This window comes from Mytilus galloprovincialis, chromosome 8 (assembly GCF_965363235.1).
Source record: "Mytilus galloprovincialis chromosome 8, xbMytGall1.hap1.1, whole genome shotgun sequence".
NCBI lineage: Eukaryota > Metazoa > Mollusca > Bivalvia > Mytilida > Mytilidae > Mytilus > Mytilus galloprovincialis.
In genome coordinates, this window is record NC_134845.1 from 77,242,887 (window position 1) to 77,267,755 (window position 24,869).

Consider the following 24,869-nt stretch of genomic DNA (forward strand, 5'->3'; position numbering starts at 1 on the left):
CTTAAAAGGAGTAGGTTCAGTAAGACCCCTTTTTGGCCCCAAAATAAAGCAGTTTTACAAAATTATGAAAATGTAATCTTTTAGCTATTTATTGGAAAGAAGAATGCTTCTGCTACACAAATATGGGCTGTTTTTTACAATACAATGCACATATATCGGTACTAACATCATTAAGTCATGATAAATTACTGAAAGATTCACAATTTTTGCATTTTAGTTAAATTTTAGACGATTTCCGTCATAAATGAAAGTGGCCGCATTCGTGTTCATTCATAATATTGAAATGCAAGTTGTATTTGATGATAATACATAACATAAATAAAGGTTGAGGATGAACACGGATTTTCAATTTTGACAAAAACCATCTGAAAAGTGACGATTTTTTGCATATTTGATAGATTTTTCATATTTAAGCCTGAATCGGAGCGTTTTTAATGACTTAATCAGTTGAAATCTTTCACTTAAACTAATTGAATCAATTGAAATAGACACTTAAGTGTTTAAAAAGTTTTCAAATTATTTCGTTAGATGAACTTGAAATTTGAGGCCAAAAATTGGCCCTTACCGGACCTACTCCTTTGAGTGAAAGCAAAAAACCTAGCAAACGTGCAAAATCATCATAAAAAGTAAAATTATTTGTGAAAATACATTTTTTTTGGTTACCTTCATTTGTTGGAGATGTTTGCGAGGGCCGATTCCCGAGAGCATTAAAATTTGAGCAGAGCTTATAAATCCAGCTGAAAGAATAACTTCATGTTTTGCGAATATCCGTCGTCTCTTTCCATCTTTTACAAATTCAACTTATTAAAACCTGTATGTCATAGATAATAGATATACGTTTAGTTAAAATTGAGAAAGGAAATGGTGAATATGTCAAAGCGACAACCACCCGACCATAGAGCAAACAACAGCCGAAGGCAACCAATGGGTCTTCAATGTAGCGAGAATTCCCGCACCCGTAGGTGTCCTTCAGCTGGCCCCTAAAATATGCATAATAGTACAGTGATAATGGACGTCATACTAAACTCCGAATTATACACAAGAAACTAAAATTTAAAATCATACAAGACTAACAAAGGCCAGAGGCTCCTGACTTGGGACAGGCGCAAAATTGCGGCGGGGTTAAACATGTTTATGAGATCTCAACCCTCCCCCTATACCTCTAGCCAATGTAGAAAAGTAAAAGAATAACAATACGCACATTAAAATTCAGTTCAAGAGAAGTCCGAGTCTGATGTCAAAAGATGTAACAAAAGAAAATAAATAAAATGACAATAATACATAAATAACAACAGACTACTAGCAGTTAACTGACATGCCAGCTCCAGACCTCAATTAAACTGATTGAAAGATTATGTCTTCATCATATGAATATCAGGTACAATCCCTCCCGTTAGGGGTTTAGTATCATACTATCATAAAATATATGAGAAGAACATAACCCGTGTCATGCCAACAACTGTTTTTTTAGAAATAAATGTGTTTAGTTCCGATGCAAAGACCCTATCAGTGAATCAATGTTAAAGCCAAAATATGCAATCTTTAATGACCTGACAACAGTATCGTAACTATATCCCCTTTTAATAAGTCTATTTAAAGGTTTTGTTAGTTTCTGAGGAGAATACTGACATTTTTGTGCTTTATAAAGAATATTTCCATAAAATTTTGGATGTGAAATACCTGAACGTATAAGATGTCTGCATGTTGAGTTATATTTACGAATTATTTCCTTATACCGGTGATAAAATTTAGTAAATGTTTTGACCAGTTTGTGATATCGAAAACCCTGGTGTAATAATTTTTCAGTAATACATAAATTTCTCTCGCTAAAATCTAATACATTGTTACATACACGAGCGAATCGTACAAGTTGAGATATATAAACACCATAAGATGGTGACAAGGGAACGTCACCATCTAAAAATGGATAATTAACAATAGGAAATGAAAAATCATCTCTTTTATCATAAATTTTTGTATTAAGCTTCCCGTTTATGATATAGATATCAAGATCGAGGAAAGGGCAGTGGTCATTGTTATCATTAGCTTTATTTAAAGTAAGTTCTACAGGATAAATTTCTTTAGTATACATACTGAAGTCGTCATTATTTAGAGCCAATATATCATCCAAATATCTAAAAGTATTGTTAAATTTTTGTATCAAATGTTGTTTTGATGGGTCTTTGCTAATTTTAGTCATAAATTGTAACTCATAACAATACAAAAACAGGTCCGCAATAAGTGGTGCACAGTTAGTCCCCATTGGAATTCCAATAACTTGACGATATACGGAATCTCCAAAGCGAACAAAAATGTTATCAAGTAAAAATTCAAGTGCATAAATAGTATCAAAGCATGTCCAATTGACATAGTTCTTTTGTTTATTGCTACTAAAAAATGATCTAAAAGAGTTTGAACATATGTACTCGCATTCCGACTTTTTAAATGCCCAGTTAATTAGGGATGTGAATTTTTTCTTAATAAGAATATGAGGCAAAGTGGTATATAGGGTAGAAAAATCAAAACTTTGAACAGATTCAAAATCACCAATATATGCATGCAATTTATCAAGTACTTCCAACGAGTTTTTGACACTCCAAAAGTAATTAATTCCACTATTTTCAAAGGCCTTATTTGAACAATTTATTATCAGGTTTTTTATTGTACCAAGTGTACTAGTAAGTAAAACAGACAATTTAGTAGTTGAACAATGGCTGGAAGATGAAATAAATCTATATTTGTAAGGTTTTTTGTGCAGCTTCGGAAGCCAGTACATAGTTGGGACTTTCATTGTGTTTGGTTCTGCTTGTAAAGAAGTAGCTAAAAGTTTATGTTTGTTACAGATGTCGTTTTCTGAAAATGAAGTCAGTTGGAATGTTGGTGAATTCGTGATTTCCTTTTGCAGAACCTCTATATAAAATTTACGTCAAACAATAATGATATTATTAGCAGCTTTATCAGCCGGGACAAAAACAAATTCCTTGGCTAGTTCTGTTAGTTTATTTTTGATACGCGAAATAGGGTTTTTATAGTTTTTGTTGAGGGTAAAATGTTCTTTAAAATGTTGTATTCGAATATCAACTATCTTCATTACTGAATTAAAAAAAGAGTCCAAAGATTTTTTGTCAGCTTTTTCCCGTTTTACCCATTTCAAACAGTAGGCGCGGAGTGAGTCGTTGATGATATTACGACACTCATTCCAGTTAATAGTTGACGGGGGACGATATTTAGGTCCTTTACTGAGGAATGATTTTAACTCTCGGTCGCGAACGATGTTAAGGTCTCCTGTTATAACATGGGAAATTGGTCCATAGGTGTATTCTGAATTACTGCAATTACACGACATAGGTGTATTTTCAGTGATATTTACATCTTTACACAATTGGCTATAATTAAACACATATTTTCGGGTAGATTTCTTGTAAATATAACAAATGAGAGGGAGTTCAGTATTATCAAAATATCCAGGAATTTGGTCTTTAACAGAATGGTCGTTAAAAATACCGGCAATATTTACAAAATCAAAACCTTTATTGACATACTTTATTTTAATAAAATGTTTTTTATGATCTTCAGGGCGATCAATTTTTGGAAACAGTTTAGAATAACAATATGCCATTATAATTTGGACAATTTCATACTTAGGACTGTAATATGAAATTGTGTTGCAATCCTCTAAAATTTTATTTAATTTATTTATAGGTAAAGAACAAAGCTTGGTTAACAGATAATGTCTGCCGTTGTTTTTTGAAATGGAAATTAGGTCCGAAATATTTGTATGGTTGGTCCGAAATTTTCTTTGATTGCGATTTTTTCTGCGTCCATGAGAACGATTTTTACGAACAGTTTTAGAAACTATATCCAAAATGTTAACAGAATCGGTTCTTGATATATTGCCAATTCCCATGATATTATCATTAAGACCGAGAGGGTAGACTGTCTGTAATTTTTTAATCCAATTTAATTCATTTATTTTTCGTGATCGTACAAACTTGGAATGAGATTCACCAGGCTGCTTATTTACTACTTCTAAAGGTTGAACTGTTAAATATTTAATAGGATGACTGTGCTTCTTAAGATGTTGATAAATGATACTTTTGAATTTATTGGGTCTTTTAAAACGATACAGGTGTTCTTGCGTGCGTTTAGATAAATATCGCCCAGTTTCACCTACGTACTGAATACCGCATCCCGGTTTGTTTCATGTGAGTAAATAAATAATACTGTTTGTTCTTCAAGTAATATCAGTTTCAAAATTTAGAGAAAATGTGCGACCATTAAATGTGGACCTTACTGTATTGTTGGTGGAAAGACGGGGACACGTAAGTCATTTTTTGGCATGACACTTATCGATAGAAGGGTAACCACGATTTTTATTGTTAAAAACGTTAGCTATTGTAGTATTTTTAGATAAGCGATTCTGAAGATTGAGACGTGTAGATACCCTTTGAAAGAGTTAAACTACATGATCTATAAGCAGGATAGTTACGCAATGGGATCCAAACATGATTTAGTAAAATATTTGTATATGGAAACATATATTTGAATACGAATACCTGCTTAAGTTTAAGGATACTCTTTAACCTTCAAATTTAATATTCGATGCATATCTTTTTATTGTAAAGTAGTTAAACAAAGTTTCGCCTTTAAATAATCAAATTTAAGAACGTGTTGTTGCCGTCAACGTATTCAAGTACTATGACTTACTAATAAAATTATTTATATACAGAGTAATATTCAAAGTACAAGGAATTATAGAGTATACGTATGTATTACCCTAATATGCCCTGTCATCTCCGTAAAATGTGATTGTGCATGTATTGCAAATTTGGTCTTATTGCGACCGGTTTGTTCTTTTTAAATCATAATGTTTTGCTATGAAAATGTAGCATGACTGGTGTGACCTACTGTTTTCCTATGAAAAAGTAGAAAGATATCACTCCACTCTTCTGTGATATAACTATAATGATGCAAAATATTTACAAAGGACAACAAAGAGTTGTCATTACCTTTGTTACGCGAGATCGCAAACTGACTTGTAAGTTGTGTCTTTCTAAGGCTGACCTAATGTAACAGGTCGATGTGCTGCAACGTTTGACGTCTTTAACATTCATCTGATTTTTACAGAAACCTAAAATATTTAATGTATGTAAAATCAAAAAGTTGTTTCCTGCTCTTTGGATTAATAAAAAGACCATAAACTCAAAACTGTAGGAAATGTTGGTAGCCACACAAAACATACATTTTAAATTAAGATCTATGTTTTCGAATTTTCATCCTTTGGAAAAGTCATTAAATGTCAAATTATGTGTTAATCAGATTAAAAGGGCAGATATTAAACATACCACTAGTTTAAAGTTGCCTTGCTATTAACGTGCCCCCAAAAAATCGCTAAAATGGTGAATGAAAGACAAAAGTTTAGTGTTTCAAGATAACAAGTGTACGCTAGTCTCCACTTTTAAGGCAATTTGCTATTGTATAATTAATAATCTGTCTTAAGGCATTTCTGTTTAAAAATTCGTAGTCTTTAAAGGCTTTACGCCATTTTTGATCTTTCAGAAAGATTATGATATACTTTTGTAAAATAATAAATATTTACAATCAAGTATTCAAAAATCTTATAAGATAACATAAAATGTATTAAATCAAAGACCAAATCACCGATTTTGCATGTTAACATATATTGCTGACGATTGATGCGACTGTCATACAAGTGAGAGGTTTAGCTAGCTATAAAACCAGGTTCAATCCACCATTTTCTACATTAGAAAATGCCTGTACCAAGTCAGGAATATGACAGTTGCTATCCATTCGTCTGATGTGTTTGGACTTTTGATTTTGCCTTTTGATTTTGGATTTTCCTTTTTGAATTTTCCTCGGAGTTCAGTATTTTTGTGTTTTTACTTTTTGGATACCATACAAAAATTCATCAGAAATACAAAGTTATGAATTTGTTACGCTAAACACACGTAATCTTAGCATAATGAATCGCAAATTATATTTGAGATGACCTATGCCCTGCAGTTTATTCAACCAATATTGATGAATGACGAATGTCGCAATTTTAATAAAATTCTTTTTGTGTATTTAGCTCCCAAATGGTCTCAAGGAAGTTCGCTATTCCGTTTTAAAGTAATAAGTTTTTCATAACATTAGTATATATTTATAGGGGATTAATAAAGGAACCAAAAGAGCAAGAATAAAATATTGCTTGATGTGCTTCTTTTTGAGATATTTGCCATTGAAAATTTGGCGGGAAATTTTCTCTCTCGATTTTTCATGGCTTAATCATTGGGTAGTTTAATTTCTCAAAAACTTTAAAAAAAACCAACCCTTTTTTATGAGACTTTTCAGATGGCTTATAATGATACATGTGAAAGATACTTAAAAAAAATTGGGTCAATGGGCAAAATTTGTTTAGGCATTCTTACTACTACTTAATACTGGGCCAAGTTCATTATATATAGAGATAATTTTAAGCAGCAAGAATGTGCATAAAGTAAGATTTACAAACAAATCACAATCACCAAATCAAAATTTTGTCACGAATCCATCTGTGTCCTTAATTTAATTATGCACAAACACCAAGGTGAGCGACACATGCTCTTTAGAGCCTCTAGTCATTTTGACTTGGTTTATCTTAAAATATATTCACTAGATTTGAATATAGGCGACTTACTGTAAACTCTCATTCTCAGTTTACTTTGAGCGCTCTTAATAACACCTACCGACCGTTCAAGACCGTAATGGGTAGTCATGATAGTTAATAACCACCCACACCATTAATACTAACTAATAATCTACCTATCGGATCATCACTATTACAATCTACTGTAGAAAACCCTATTTCCTTTGCCGCTGTTTGATGAAATGACTGTAAAATACTCCCAGTAGTCTCTTTTATGTTGATAGGTCCATGTAGTCCTCGTAAAGCTATAAAACATATGAATTCACACATATGACTGAAACAGATTTGTCTACAATTGATTATGAACCAATTGTTTTGATATTTTCAAGTTTTTAGTGATTGATAAAACCATACAAGCAGTATGTAGAAAGGATATTTTTTTAAAAAAGACCCATTTTGCCAATAATGAGTTCACATTCCATTTACTTAAAAAAACTCACCAAGAATAAAAGGTGTTAGCCCCTTACTCAAGATGTTCATTTAAAATTTAATCAAAACAGCTAGAGTATGAACATTATTAAAAATTAAAAAAAAACATTATAGGATTAATTTTTCCCAGAGGTAATTGATGTGTACACCGGGGCAATTAACTCACAAACTGTATAAAAGTCCGAAGGACATTTGTGTAGAGTCCGAAGGACTTCAGTTTAAAGTTTGTGAGTAAGAGTCCCGGTTTACACATCAATAACCTCTAGAAAAAAATGTGTTTAATCCTTATAATTCTTAGGCCAAAAAGTCGCAATTTTCAATTAACATATGTTTGTGTAAACGTACTATACTAGTCAACAAAAGAAACGATACAAGACTTTTTTCAAATTAAAGATAAAGATTTCCGTTCATTGGACCAATATTGAAGGTAGTATTACTTAATCATTATGGAAATATAAATCCGTTTAAAAAAATATTTTTTTGCTTTCGTGACGTTTTTTCGCGATTTTTTCTTTTTTTTTACAAAATTTACATAAAAGGACAATTTTAAAAACAGAAGTTCCAATTAATGATGCCGACCTCTCATTTAAAAGTAAAGACAATGTTTGCCATCAATTTGTTTTTAAAAATCATACAGTTTCTTTGTTTATTTGTTAAGCAAAGTTCGGCCCCACGAGAAATCGTTAAAATGTATACATTATCAACTGATTTACCATAGATAGAATGTGTAAAGTAATATTCAAAAAGCGGTTAAAATCTTAAAACTAATCCGAATGGTTCCAAATTTACTGTGTGTTGTTTTCATATCTAAAGCATTGATTTAAGACGAAAATAAAAAAAAAACATTTTTTTGCATTTTTTGGGATTTCAGAAAACACTTTTTTACCAACAATTTGAAAAAAACAATATTTCAACCCATTAATTACAACATGAACATAACTTGATTAGCATATTGAATATTTTAAACAAACTTGAAATTTTATTTAGTACTTAGAAAATTATCTGTCGATTTTTTATTCAACTTTCCGCAAAACTAATTTGCACGCTATGCTCGTTTACACGAAATTTAGATACTTTCCGACAAGTTTTGATTTTCATTATCACATGTGCATACATTGCAAATGAAAGCTTTTTAAAATAGTATATCTCATTTTGTTTTATATTTAATACTTTTTGATCAATTTTATTTCAAAGTCGTGTATCGTTTCTTTTGTTGACTAGTATATAATAACCATCAAATGCACAAATGAGAAAAATGTCGTAACTAAGGAGTTGGCCGCCATATTGACTTTCCAAAATCCATTAATGTTCAAAAACTGCAACGGAATCTAAAATAAGTTATCACCTACCTCAAACAAATATTTTATTGAGATATTATCCGAACTTGAAGCGTTCAAGTAACCAGATAATCTTTCCAATGAAAATTGTTATTCGAATGACGTCGTGTTTTGTTATGACGTAAACCCCCAAATCATTTATGACATTTCGCGGAATTTTGTCTTAATTTTACACATTTTCGAAGATTTAGTGCATTTTATTTATTTCTTTTTTTTTGTTGTTATATATGCAATCGAATAGACACAATTGTTATGCATTTGTATTTTAATCTTAATTTGCTGAAAATCCCGGGATTCCTGGAAGCTTGTGTATCGCGCATGAAAAAATTACGAAAGTAGTTTTGGAAACATGGTTTATCGAATTGTAAACTAAGAGAAAAATTCTAAGTGACAAATCCAGTTTCAGTATTTACAGATATGCAAATCATATAAAAATTATTGAATTATAAATATAGGTTTTAAAAGTGTAAGTCCAATTTGGCTAAGGCCTGTTTGCTTTGTATATACCAACCTTAGGTTGACATTTTTTTTACTTTATTTACAACAATAAGGAGATGTGGAATGATTGACAAAGATACAAATGACCACAATTCTCAAAATCTAACAAAACAGCTTGTAAATTAATTTATGTTGACGGCAATGCAAAAGAGGGACGAAAGATACAAGAGGGACAGTCCAACTCATTAATCGAAAATAAACTGACAACGCCTGGCTAAAAATAAAAAAGAAAAACAGACAAACAACAGAACACATGACACAACATAGAAAACTAAATTTTTATGAAATCATGATGTTCCTCTTTCAGTTGGATATACACACACACATATATATATATATATATATATATATAGATTGCCTAACAATGTAATTTTAACACACTATTTAGTATGTAAATATAAGAATGTTTAAAATATTTACAAAATGATGAAAATAAACGCAATATTTCGCTAGACCAACTAGCTTTATCAAGCGTGCATCTATCCAGGTGAAATAGGATGTAGATGATAAGAAACTTTTGCAGCTCAACGTCTGTGTTGCACTGAACTGCCTTCAAAATAAGAAAATTTTGCAGCTCAATGTATATGACCTCTTGCATTTAGCTGCTTTGAAAATAAGAAAATTTTGCAGCTCAATGTACATGACCTCTTGCATTTAGCTGCTTTGAAAATAAGAAAATTTTGCAACTCAATGTACATGTTGCACTTGGATTTAGCTACCTTAAAAATACATAATTGGTAGTTGAAGTTAGCAACGTCCATTGGCCAATATTACGGGATAAAAAGGACGATGCTTTGTTTTAAATTATTCTTTATCTTTTCTGTATCTTTTTTCGTCTTTTTCGTTAAGACCATCAGGTTCTAAAGTGTGGAGTTGGTGGATCCAAAAGTTTTCTCTTCTCCTTCTCGCCGTGGTGTCCCATTCGGTGTTGACTTCTATAATTTGGAAAGTGACATTATCAAAAGGATGTTTCGTTGAACGAAGATGTCTTGTGAGAGGACAGTTTTTGTTGGTTTTGTACGATGAACGATGGTTATTGAGCCGAATATTAAATTTGTCCATTGTTTCTCCCACATACTGAATGCCACAAGTGTCACATGTTAATATATAAATTGAGTTCTCCGTTTTACAGTTGGAATTAGAGTAGATGGTATAATTTTGTTTAGTAACGGAGCTGATGAAAGAACTGCTTGTATTGGCAGCTTTACAACACAAACAATTCCTTCGACCACATTGTTTGTAGCAACCGGGCGATTGATTAGGCTGCTTGGTTAATACAGATGTCACTAATTTGTCACGGATGTTTTTAGGTCTTCTGAAGGCCATGACTGGTGGTGAAGAAAATACTTTTTTTAGATTTAAATCATTTTCTATAATTTTCCAATGCTTCTGAACAATGGATGACACATTTTTAAAATCAGGATGGTAAGTGAGTACAAGGGGTGTTCTGTTAGCTGCTTTATTCTTATCTTTGTACTCAAGAAGTTCTTGGCGACTAGTTTTGTTTGCTCTTTCGAAAGCGCTATCAATAATGTTGTTATTGTATCCTCGAATAACTAGATGTTTACGAAGTTGTCCAAGTCTAGCATTTTTCGTATTTTCAGTAGAGCATATTCTCTTGATTCGCAATGCTTGGCTGAATGGGATACCACGGGAGCAGTGTTTAGGATGGCAGCTTTTAGGAGAAAGGAATTGATGTTTGTCCGTTTGTTTGGTATGAAGGTCCGTTATAATGGTTCCGTTCTTGATGTAACTCGTAGTATCGAGGAAGTTTATTTTCTCCATAGATGATTCATATGTAAATTTTATTGAATGGTGGAAAGAGTTGCAGTGTTCTAGAAATTCATTAAGATGTTCTTGTGAATCTGTCCATTTGAAATCAATATCGTCAATGAATCGGAACCATGATAAGGGCTGATATGGAGCACTAGCCAAGAGGCGTTTTTCAAGTTGGCCCATAAATATATTGGCATATGACGGGGCCATTTTTGTGCCCATACTAGTACCGTCTATCTGGAGATAGTGTTTTTCATTGAAAGAGAAGTTGTTATTCTCCAGTACTAGTTTCAGAAGTGTAACAAGGCACTCAGTAGGAGGATTTTTTTCACTACGAGTGTTCCATGCCTCTTCACAGGCTGCTATTCCTTCGTCTTGTGGAATGTTGGTATATAAAGATGACACGTCCATGGATGCAAGTATAGTATTGATTGGTAAAGGATTGAGGCTTTCCATTTTCTTGAGATAATCAGTTGTATCTTGAATGAATGATGGTAGTTCTTTCACATGAGGTCTTAGATGATGGTCTACAAATTCTGATATCTTTTCAGTTGGATGACTATTCGCTGACACAATTGGTCGACCTGGATTGCCCGTTTTATGTATTTTAGGCAACATATAGAATCGTCCGGCCTTTGCTTCGTTCTCAAGAGGTCGGAGATAATCAAAGGTGTCATTGTCTATATGCTTTTTGTCGAACATCTCTTGAAGGATGGTGTTGATCTTTCGAATAGTATTAAGCGTTGGATCTGTGGTTAATTGTTTATAAAAAATGGAGTTAGAAAGTTGTCGATTCCCCTCTGCTATATAATCTGTTTTATCCATGACAACCACAGCGCCCCCTTTGTCGGCAGGTTTTATTACAATATCCTCTTGATCTTTTAACGCTTTCAAAGCTATACTTTCTGACTTGGATAAATTATAATTTCTTGTATTTGTTATACAGGACTTTATATCAGACCTCACGTAGTTAATGAATGACTCCAAGTTATCATTTTTGCTCTTTGGTGGTTTCCATGAACTTTTTTTCCTAAATTTTGGGATGGGCGTGACTTCTTCATTGGTGTCAGTATCTGAATCTGTTAATCCGGCTTCTTCAAGGTTTTTCTTGCCCCTATTGTAGAAAAAATCTTTCAAGCGTAAACGTCTAGCGAATTGGTCTAGGTCTTCGTCTAGCTGAAAGTTATTTACAGTTGATGGGATAGGACAGAAGTTTAAACCTTTACTTAAAAGAGATTCCTCAGCACGTGTAAGTTCTTTAGATGACAAATTTACAACAATGCTTTCAGTTTTTTGTTTCCGTCTTTTAAATTTCCTTTTTCTAGGGTTCTTATGGTTTGTTATATTAATATCATTCATATGCTGATTTAAATGGACAGTATGAATTTTATCTCTTTGAAATTTATTCCTTTGTTTTTCTTTATGTTTTGATAGTTCAATTTGTTCAATATCTGCGAGGCGACGTTTAATTATTGCTAAATCGTCACGAGAAATGTTACTATTGTTGATGATATCTGATATTTCATTTACAATTTGTTTGTAATTTGTGGTTGTAAAAGAAAGTAACAGTTGAAGAAGCTGGATTGAACAGTTAAACAGAATTTCATTCCAACGGCTCATGAATCTTTTGGATTTATGTCCCGGTGCCTGGGGACTCACTTTGATGTTTAAACCTTTTGGTACAGTTTTACTTTGAATATAATTTTGTAAGTTAGATAAATGATGTTCAGTTTGTAGTTTCTTTTTAGTTAAAGATCTTAATTTCTTGAAATGCTGTGAGCTATCCATGTTGTAAAGATAGCGATAGATGTGAATGGATTACACAAACATTTGTGTAATGCGTGCTACTGGAGATAATAATATAAGTGCCTATAAATAGCAGCACAAACCATAAGAACCCTAGAAAAAGGAAATTTAAAAGACGGAAACAAAAAACTGAAAGCATTGTTGTAAATTTGTCATCTAAAGAACTTACACGTGCTGAGGAATCTCTTTTAAGTAAAGGTTTAAACTTCTGTCCTATCCCATCAACTGTAAATAACTTTCAGCTAGACGAAGACCTAGACCAATTCGCTAGACGTTTACGCTTGAAAGATTTTTTCTACAATAGGGGCAAGAAAAACCTTGAAGAAGCCGGATTAACAGATTCAGATACTGACACCAATGAAGAAGTCACGCCCATCCCAAAATTTAGGAAAAAAAGTTCATGGAAACCACCAAAGAGCAAAATGATAACTTGGAGTCATTCATTAACTACGTGAGGTCTGATATAAAGTCCTGTATAACAAATACAAGAAATTATAATTTATCCAAGTCAGAAAGTATAGCTTTGAAAGCGTTAAAAGATCAAGAGGATATTGTAATAAAACCTGCCGACAAAGGGGGCGCTGTGGTTGTCATGGATAAAACAGATTATATAGCAGAGGGGAATCGACAACTTTCTAACTCCATTTTTTATAAACAATTAACCACAGATCCAACGCTTAATACTATTCGAAAGATCAACACCATCCTTCAAGAGATGTTCGACAAAAAGCATATAGACAATGACACCTTTGATTATCTCCGACCTCTTGAGAACGAAGCAAAGGCCGGACGATTCTATATGTTGCCTAAAATACATAAAACGGGCAATCCAGGTCGACCAATTGTGTCAGCGAATAGTCATCCAACTGAAAAGATATCAGAATTTGTAGACCATCATCTAAGACCTCATGTGAAAGAACTACCATCATTCATTCAAGATACAACTGATTATCTCAAGAAAATGGAAAGCCTCAATCCTTTACCAATCAATACTATACTTGCATCCATGGACGTGTCATCTTTATATACCAACATTCCACAAGACGAAGGAATAGCAGCCTGTGAAGAGGCATGGAACACTCGTAGTGAAAAAAATCCTCCTACTGAGTGCCTTGTTACACTTCTGAAACTAGTACTGGAGAATAACAACTTCTCTTTCAATGAAAAACACTATCTCCAGATAGACGGTACTAGTATGGGCACAAAAATGGCCCCGTCATATGCCAATATATTTATGGGCCAACTTGAAAAACGCCTCTTGGCTAGTGCTCCATATCAGCCCTTATCATGGTTCCGATTCATTGACGATATTGATTTCAAATGGACAGATTCACAAGAACATCTTAATGAATTTCTAGAACACTGCAACTCTTTCCACCATTCAATAAAATTTACATATGAATCATCTATGGAGAAAATAAACTTCCTCGATACTACGAGTTACATCAAGAACGGAACCATTATAACGGACCTTCATACCAAACAAACGGACAAACATCAATTCCTTTCTCCTAAAAGCTGCCATCCTAAACACTGCTCCCGTGGTATCCCATTCAGCCAAGCATTGCGAATCAAGAGAATATGCTCTACTGAAAATACGAAAAATGCTAGACTTGGACAACTTCGTAAACATCTAGTTATTCGAGGATACAATAACAACATTATTGATAGCGCTTTCGAAAGAGCAAACAAAACTAGTCGCCAAGAACTTCTTGAGTACAAAGATAAGAATAAAGCAGCTAACAGAACACCCCTTGTACTCACTTACCATCCTGATTTTAAAAATGTGTCATCCATTGTTCAGAAGCATTGGAAAATTATAGAAAATGATTTAAATCTAAAAAAAGTATTTTCTTCACCACCAGTCATGGCCTTCAGAAGACCTAAAAACATCCGTGACAAATTAGTGACATCTGTATTAACCAAGCAGCCTAATCAATCGCCCGGTTGCTACAAACAATGTGGTCGAAGGAATTGTTTGTGTTGTAAAGCTGCCAATACAAGCAGTTCTTTCATCAGCTCCGTTACTAAACAAAATTATACCATCTACTCTAATTCCAACTGTAAAACGGAGAACTCAATTTATATATTAACATGTGACACTTGTGGCATTCAGTATGTGGGAGAAACAATGGACAAATTTAATATTCGGCTCAATAACCATCGTTCATCGTATAAAACCAACAAAAACTGTCCTCTCACAAGACATCTTCGTTCAACGAAACATCCTTTTGATAATGTCACTTTCCAAATTATAGAAGTCAACACCGAATGGGACACCACGGCGAGAAGGAGAAGAGAAAACTTTTGGATCCACCAACTCCACACTTTAGAACCTGATGGTCTTAACGAAAAAGACGAAAAAAGATACAGAAAAGATAAAGAATAATTTAAAACAAAGCATCGTCCTTTTTATCCCGTAATATTGGCCAATGGACGTTGCTAACTTCAACTACCAATTATGTATTTTTAAGGTAGCTAAATCCAAGTGCAACATGTACATTGAGTTGCAAAATTTTCTTATTTTCAAAGCAGCTAAATGCAAGAGGTCATGTACATTGAGCTGCAAAATTTTCTTATTTTCAAAGCAGCTAAATGCAAGAGGTCATATACATTGAGCTGCAAAATTTTCTTATTTTGAAGGCAGTTCAGTGCAACACAGACGTTGAGCTGCAAAAGTTTCTTATCATCTACATCCTATTTCACCTGGATAGATGCACGCTTGATAAAGCTAGTTGGTCTAGCGAAATATTGCGTTTATTTTCATCATTTTGTAAATATTTTAAACATTCTTATATTTACATACTAAATAGTGTGTTAAAATTACATTGTTAGGCAATCTATAATTTTATTTGTGTAATTGAATTAATCTCTGTACTGATTAATCCACACTCCCATAGATTTGTATGTCATGTGCTGCTATTTATAGGCACTTATATATATATATATATATATATATATATATATATCCTTACGTGTTAAACGGAGAAGCATTGAAATAGCAGATCGAATCACAATTCAGATAGTAATACACCATTTAATCATAATTAGTTCTTAGTATGCAATGTCCTTTTGTTCGTATAATTTGTAAGTACATATTTCTGTCAATTTAATAGCTTTGGAATATTACAAATGTTAATTCTTTCAAATGCAAAATAACAGATCATTTATTGAAATTTACCTAGCTGTATAAATTCGGTAAGTTTAATACTACAAAACTATTCTTTAAGAATAAAAGTATATCATACTTGAGTCTCCGTAAGATGTATCTGAAGCATTTTCGAGTTTTCTGAAGAAAGGCAGAACATCGTCGTATCCCCAACTGACTGCCCCTTCGTGTTCCCATTGATCATAGTTGTTACGACTGCCTCTTACAATATTTTGTGCATTGATCGACTATGAACCTCCAAGCACTTTGCCTTGTGCTATGTAAGCCCTCTATATTAATAAAAAAATTTAGTAAAATTAAGATGTGCATCTAAAGAAAGATAAGAAGTTAGCAATATCCTTTAACTCTACTTTCCGCTATATAGATGATGTTCTTTCACTAAATAATTCAAAATTGGGGACTATGTGGAAAGCATTTATCCCATCGAACTAGAGATAGAGGATACTACAGATACAGTTCAGTCGGCCTCATATCTTGACTTACATCTAGAAATTGACAATGAGGTTCGATTGAAAATAAAACTTCACGACAAAACAGATGATTTCAGCTTTTCAATTGTGAACTTTCAATTTTTAAGTAGCAACATTCCAGTAGCACCTGCATACGGGGTATATATCTCCCGATTGATACGATATTCCCTTGCTTGCATTTCCTATCATGATATGCTTGCTAGAGGGTTGCTGCTCACAAGGAAGCTTTTAAATCAAGAGTTCCAAATGGTGAAGTTAAAATCATCCCTTCGTAAATTTTACGGACTCCATCACGAGTTGGTTGACCGTTATGGAATAACCGTTTCACAAATGATATCGGATAAGTTCCTTACTTCGTAACTACAATCGCCTTCCCTTTCTTGAATGTGACCTACCGAGTTAGACTATTTACCGGACTTGTTATCACATAAGCAACACGACGGGTGCCACATGTGGAGCAGGATCTGCTTACCCTTCACGTCAGTTATTGTACTATGAACAACAAAGTTATTTAATTTGTAATAAATATTTCCTATCTTCATTACTGTATATACCATGTATACCTAACAACAAAATTATTCATTAACCTCTGTACATTATTGCGTGTGGGGGCATTGTTTTCAAGTTATGGTTGATTGAAATTGTTTAACATATCACACCTTATTTCATTAAATTTGTATTTACATTGTCATGATTGTGTCATAAGTCAAGTGTAAAAGTTCAGTGTATTATCACTTGTTGATTTTATGCTAGTAATTTATGGGAGCCTTTACAGTTTGCTGGTTGGTGTGAGACAGTACATTGGCCTTTAATGGTTTTCTTTTATAAATTTGACTTGGATGGAAAGTTGTCTCATTGGCACTCATACCAATTCATCTTATATCTTATTTAAGCATGTTTACATGTCTTACAACAAACATTAAACACCGCAATTAAACAAGGATTCTCTGTTATGGGTGTATAACAATATATGCATTCGTGGCATTCATAATTGAAATTTAAAATCCACACTTAGTCGCATTATCGGATGCTACAATAGATGGAAAGATGGATTGTGATTTTGACAAATCGAACATACAAATATGAACTACTGGTATGAAATTTGTCACCAAAGCGAAATGGTATACGATTTTTTCAGCAAAACCACATGTTTGACTTGAAATACTTAGCATAAACTGTTTGATTCAGTCTATTGCACCGTTTTAATATATATGTTTCTTATTCTATTAAATAAACAATCGTTTAACTAATGTCGATTCTCTTACTTAACCGTTTCAACCTGACTCAAATGTTATTTATTTTTGTATTGATTTTCGTTCGCGACAATAGTTCTGTAAACATGTCAATCGCTCACCTGCAAAAAAAAGACACCATTATGTAACTTTATTCAAAAAAATTATTGATATAAAAAAGATATAACCTCATTTTCATAAGCAAAATGGGAGTACTTTTGTTGAACAGAATGATATCCCCAATCTTTCTCTGAACCTATAAGAGAACCCCACAGAGATGGTATTTGGGTTACGTCATCCGGTTCCAAATCTGACATTCCAGCTTCCAACAAAAGAACTGAAGTGTCATAATCTTCCGATAATCGAGTGGCAACAACACTTCCTGCAGAACCAGCTCCTACTACAAAATATAATAAACAACATATATAGTTTACATATTCACACAAAGTTAACCTATTCTTACAGCGTTAACCTATTCGTACAGAGTTTACCTTTTCGTACAGAGTTTACCAATTCACACAAAGTTTACCTTTACGTTTAGAGTGTACCTATTCGTACAAAGTTTGCTCTTCTTACAAAGTTTACCTATTCGTACAGATGTATGTAGGCAATAGCTGTATAGTAAGTTTACTTGATAAGTTGTCGTGTTTTAAAACTGCTTTAAATGGTCTAAGGACCCAAATCAAAGTAGTGTTCAAGCACATTTTGACGTTGGATTGTCCCATTTATGATGACGGCTGAAGATTTAACTTAAGATAGGTTTGCTACTGGAGTGAACTTCGAAACCAAGCTATCTTGCACCTTGAAAATTAAATTGAAACAGACGTATTCAGCTATTAACTTTTTGTTATGTCAATTGTTCGACTGGTACTGGATTGGAAGGCCTAGTACTCGAGTACAGTTTGTTTTACATGTTAAAGAGGCTCGCGTGTATAAGATTTTCAGAAAAAAAAATAAATATTTATTTTTCATTACAAATTTTATTAATTACCGTGAGTAGTTCTTACTTTATCATATGGTACAAAGATCATTAAAAAAAAATCGATTCGTGTTGGCCCCAGGTGACTTTTAAAATGTAGATACCATTAAAAAAGCTCCAAATTATCTCACCTTGGTGCAAAAATGCTATTTTTTGCATTAAAATTGAAATATCTTTTTTAACTCATCGGTGACCTAGTTTGTTATTGTTGTTTACGAATAAGCAGTACATAAACTATATAATTGTAAAATTTAAGCGATTTCCGTAATTAAGTTCTTTTTTTTATTTCGATATTACCGCTATTTCTCTTATTAGTTCAACAGAAAAAAACAATATTATCAAAAATTAATGGTTCTTTCGAAGGCAGATTGTGAGCGCAAATGAACGGTGACCTATGTTTTTTTTTTATTTCATTTTTCTATTAAGTATAAGATAAAGTTCACTTACAAAAAAATGTAGCGAAAACCAGAACAAAATCATATTGACATGTGGTGAACTCTACGCAACTGATAAGAGACATTTCTAACGGTGTTTGTACATAGAACAACACTTTCATGGATTGATAATTAACTCATCACAAGCCGTACTTACCTTTGTTTATTAATCAAGACTTCTATGTAAACGTGATTGGTATGAGATGGACACTTAAATTAATTGAATTGCTCTTCATTGGACACTTAACTATTTTGAAACATGTTTAATTTACAGTTTATAGATATGCAAAAGTATGAAAACGACATTTTCAAACCCAAAAGTCGAAAATAGACTGACAACGTCATGGCTAAAAAAAATCAGACAACTGATAGTGCAGAAAAACAAAAGAAAAAATAAGACCGAGCAACACGAAAAAGCACTTGTAATTTGAAGTCCAATATCGTTGTTTACAAATTAATGGTCGTATTTAAAAAAAAAAACTCATCAGAAACAGATGATACATATATTGTCTACTGAGTCGGAATTATATGCAAATATTTTTAGTTTTATTTGAATTTGGTTCATGAACACGTACACAAATAATGATTGCTATAATATAGGTTATTTGTAGAAACGGCGGTCGGTAATTAATTGTTTAATTGCCGCACAAAAAAAAACAAACCCAAACAATCAAGCTATGTTTGAAGTACGTTTGTCTTTCGTTAAATTAATATGTTTAAGAAAGGTAATAAAAAAAACCACTGCATCCCACCTAAAATCTAAACTTTTCGGTTCTCGAGTATTATGACCGAGTATCCGAGTATTAGATCTTTTAACATCCCTATTAATTACTAATGGTTACATTGGTTGTGAAAGAATTTTAACATTGCCACATAAATATAAATACACTATGCGTATTTACATGTAAACTCTTTGTTAATTCATCATGAAATAATGTACATTCTTTTTGATATGAAATCTTATCGTATTGAAGCTTTTAAATTTTCATCATGCACAAAACTGACCATAATTAATGGGAAAAAAAGAACGCAATCTTCAACAAATATCTTTGTACGATCACAAACCTAAGTTATCTGTCTAAACTACAAAGTTAAAAACTTACCGACGATGTAATCATACATTTCTTTGAAGGGTTTCTCATAAACCCCTGGTGGATCTGATTTCCGTTCTGGAAGAACCATCGCAAGAAAGTATACAAGTGATGCAATTGCTGATTTTCGCACAATCACTTCTGCGAAAAACATTTTCTGTTGACCAACTATTGGGTGATAAATATCTACAAAAAGATTCAAAACAATCCAATTGAATTCAACTATCTTGATTTTATGTAAGTCTGGAAAGGAATATATCATATCAACAAGGAACTGAAAAGGAATTTGATGTTTTAACAATTTGTACAAGAAAAAGTAATTTCTATAACACGTATATATACATGTAGTTTAAAGGTATCAAATTTCATTTGCAATTATAATTTATCAATTAAAAATATTTAAGATTTGTCTGAGCATGTCATTTAGAAACATTAAAACCATGTCTAATTTTTACCAATGTAATCCCTAAAAGTAATGACATGTTTACTTTAAGAAATACAAATTTTCTTCAGAGGTTATTTGTTTATTGAATTTCAAAACGTGTTTAACAAACGTGAAATTTATACTGTAATCGGTTATGAATCTTATATATCTGGTTTAGACATAACATTTCTAACTTCATCTTTTTGAATGTTTTATCTTCAAAACGACAAATCTGCATTTAAAACGAAAAAGAATTAAAAAAAAGAACGTCACCCTAAAATTTTACCTTTTCAGAAGCTGTTATCAAATGATAATGTAACAATACAACAAAATATAAAGATATGCATCATCTAACTTACCAGGTTTTACACCTAATGGTAATCTGTGATGAATGAAAATACATGATTATGTGTTACGGTTCATTTCTTCGATAAGTATTTGTAAATGTCATAGCATGTTAGATTACAAACAAAAATACTGAACTCCGAGGAATATTCAAAACATAATGTCCCGATTCAAAGAACAAAATCAAATGGTCAAACACATCAAACGAATGGACAACAACTGTCATATTCCTGTCTTGGTTCAATCATGTTCTTATTTAAGAAAGTGGGAGGGGGGTTTAAACTGGTTCTATAGCTCGCTAAACATTTCACTTGTATGACAGTCGTATACATTTAATTATATATACAGCGATATGTAAAAAAAAACCTTAGACATAATACGGGAAATTGTCAAAATAGGGGAAAAGCAGTAAACGTTGTGTAATTATGCTAATCACTGTAAAAACAAACAAATATATAAACAAACTTTTACAATGGCTCAATAACACAATGACGGGATGTATAAGTACATATCTAGAGCCAAGTCACATACAAGAAAGAAACACAAAAAGCCACACAGAAAATTTAATCATATTAGTCAAAACGAACAACAAGAATAAAAAAGTTATCATACAACAAAAATTACTTATTTCTAGATATACTAGAGCATGTAGAGAGTTATATTGAATTCAGTATGTCTGTATTTCGTATCACCAATTGTCTTTATATAAAGAGTTCAACTTTTCAGAAAATGTTAGGTGCATCGGGGTTTCTGAAAACACTATTTAAATCTATCTGGAAGACATATTTTACAAATGTCTGAATTTTGCTCATTGCCTCAATGTATGTAAATTTTGGTAAACGTCAAGAATTTCGTCAATGAAACTAAAAAAGTACGTACTAGGTAATTGTAAACGATTATCAAATTTTCAAACATTTTCTGATTAATTGAACCATCGTTGATTAATCAACATGATACTAAGGATTTTGATAGGAAAACATAAAAAAAAAACAATTCTCTGTAAAGCAATGTGTTCTTTCGACAATACAAACAACTATAGTCTCAGGACTGATTTTTTTGGTGCAAAAACGAATGATGTTCTATATTATTTCTAGAATAGCGTTCTGCACTTTAATTTCCAAGCAATTCTCAAAATATCTTTTTTAACTTGTTCAACCATGACCAATATACACTGGGATAAACCAGTTTACAAACCAATAACCTCTTAAAATGTGTTTCAGCCTTTTAATGCTTAACCAGTCATGAGCAATTTTCAATTAATTTTTCAGTACATTGGCTACTAGTTCCCATTAAATGCACAATTGACATTTTGCAACTAAGAAGTAGGCCACCATATTGACCTTATTTGTTATGCAAAATATTCTTAAAGGAAATAACACCTATCCCACAAATTTTACTTTAACAAATCAGGTATTAATGAATTTGAGGCGTACAAGAAACGAAATAATCTTAAGTTTTAATTCATTTGATCTCAAAGTATTCCCCTGAAGATGATGCGCCAAGCTGATTTATGATTTTTCTAGGAATTCGATTTTATTGCAAAATTATACATTTTTCAAGATTTAATACATTAATTATTGTCTTTTTATAAATCATTCATGTCATTAGACTAGAACAAACAGTAACTGTTATGATTTGTTTTTTTTTTCAATCTCAATTTGTTCGAACCCCTTGATTCGCCACTGAATCCAATTCAAGTGTTTGTAGATATGCAAATCGAAAGAATTATATATTTATATAAATATCTAACAATATATCAGTGAGAGTACTTAAAGTTCACAAAAACATAATAATTGACATTAATGAAATGTGTTTCATCTTCTAGAATTTGTTTTATAAGATTTAATATGCACTCAGCAACAAAAGTAAAACGCATCAGTGTTATCAGACTTTATAATTGAATTGCCTATAATCTTTAAGAAGATGTGTCAAACTAAACGTCTGTAATATTCAACAATATATCAATGCGCGAATTGAGGTATTTTGTATTTAAATCAATACACGATATAGATACATATCATTTAAAAAAAAGTTATTATGAAATTATGAACGCAGCACTTTGCAATAAACAAATGGTACAAAATCAGCTAGAAGAGCCAGCGGCAATAACTACTAACCCTTTCAATCATTCACTTTTCATAACTTAACTCCAAGTTATGTCTGTATTAGTTGACATATAGACGCAAACAGGAATTAATGCAAACTTTTTGTCTTAGATAATTTTCACGATAACTGGCGGACCTTTATCATGTTAATATCATGAACGTAGGGGTGACTATTATGTCCAACTACAAGTTTTTGTTGCTGAATTCTGTTTTAGGGTTTCTGGTTTTCAGAATGGCCCTGATCGCAATGTATATCAATATTTAGTGTGTAATCATATAATTTTAATTTTAGTAAAAGGGGATCCTTCATATCTGTATTTTTTATTTTCACTTTACCTCTTTTCTTTACATTTTAGTCCCCAGTATTCTTTATTCTTTATATTTTTTATCATTATTCTTCATTTTTGGCCCTCTATTCTCTATTCTGTAAAACTCATTCAGGCCCTCATCGGGGGAAAATAGTTTGTCATCAATACACCTCATCGTTTTGTCCGCCATCATTGCACATCACAAAAGTTCCTGTAAAATGTTGATTGACGTCGTAATAGAAAATATATGACGGCACAATGGAAAAGTGATTGTTATATGACGTCTAAAGTTCATGCGGGACAATATAGGGTCAAGCAGGAATAGCCAATATGTTTATATAAACGGAGGGGAAAACTGTTACAGTTTCTAAAATATCGAAGATGAAATGTTCCAGGGAAATATCTGTATTCATACCTAGTCTAAATATTCGCCTAATGTTATCGCCATTAAAAGATAAGAAGGGTCTCTGGTAGTGTTTTGGTCTTAAGTATATACTTTGTAGTGGAGACAAAAACAAATAGGGAAATGCCCTTTTAACCTTTTTATATGTATAGAGTGTTAGTTTGTATTTTGAAATATAATGTTGTAAAAGTATAACTACGATTACATTTTATCTTTCTTTAAAAAAATCATTTTTTTTTTATTAATTTTAACTAAGGAAGTTGAATATCGACACACGTTCCAGCACCTAGTTGAATATTTTTTAACACCTAGTTGAATATTTATTCTAGCACCTAGTTGAATATTTAATAATAAAAAACGAACTGGATACTAACTTCACATACATACAGTTGTTGTTACTTTGGGTATCTTGACTAACTTTAAACTTACTTGTTCTTTAAGTAATGCTCCGTCTTACAAATCTTTTGGTTCTTTTAAACTTGCTCGAAGAAAATGTAGCTTTGTTAATTCATTGGTCAACGAAGATTATATGAGTCTTTTAAAATTAAAAAGACCTTTTATTTGACAGTATTTTAAGCAGAGTAAGTATGAAACGTGACACTGAAGATTATGAAAGTATTGATAATGAAAGTAATATTGTTTCGATAGCAATCCCTTAATATGTACTACATAAAATGTATATATTTGTAGCACCTGGCTTTTCTTAAAAAAGATTCTATGGTCTTATTAAATGTTAAAACTGTTGATCTCCATTATCCATCATTATTCTAAATATGTCAATATGTATGCCTCGTTGAAAGATGCAGAAAGCGATAATTAACTAAGTACTTTTCAAATAAAAAAAAATACATAATATTTATCTTGTACATATATTTCTATTCTGACGCCCAACATGCGAAACAAGTAATGTGTTTTTTAATTTGATAGATATTTTTTGTGTTTTTGTATATGTTTGTTTTTCTTGAGATTGTAACACAGTGATGACTGCTGTAACCTTAATTTGACTATTTTACTGATTATGTCTGTTTTGTTCACGCATCGTTGTAAAAATAACTGAATTTGATGCGACTGTCATCAAAGTGAGAGGTTTAGCGCTTTAAAACCAGGTTCAATCCACCATTTTCTACATTTACCAAGTCAAGAATATGACAGTTGTTCTGTATTCGTTTGATGTGTTTTATCCTTTGATTTTGCCATTTGATTATGGACTCTCTTTTTTGAATTTTACTCGATTCAATATTTTTGTGATTTTACTTGGATATATGTTCATTTAATACTGTTAAAGACATTGAAAAGTCACGGAAATGTAAAATACTTATCTATTTAAAATTAGATTACCTTCCTGTGCAACTATATTTGAAAAAATAAAATATCT

General features: G+C 32.1%; 1 long non-coding RNA gene across 1 annotated transcript; it reads right to left on the bottom strand.

Annotated features, from left to right (window-relative positions):
• Positions 1 to 5,008: 5,008 nt before the first annotated feature.
• On the bottom strand, positions 5,009 to 20,096 carry LOC143043537 (uncharacterized). Its single transcript, XR_012968448.1, has 5 exons — positions 19,922 to 20,096; positions 17,594 to 17,805; positions 15,783 to 15,972; positions 6,805 to 6,933; positions 5,009 to 5,131 (listed from the first exon to the last, which is right to left on the bottom strand). It is a non-coding gene; the product is annotated as an uncharacterized LOC143043537 (long non-coding RNA).
• Between the last annotated feature and the right edge of the window lie 4,773 nt (positions 20,097 to 24,869).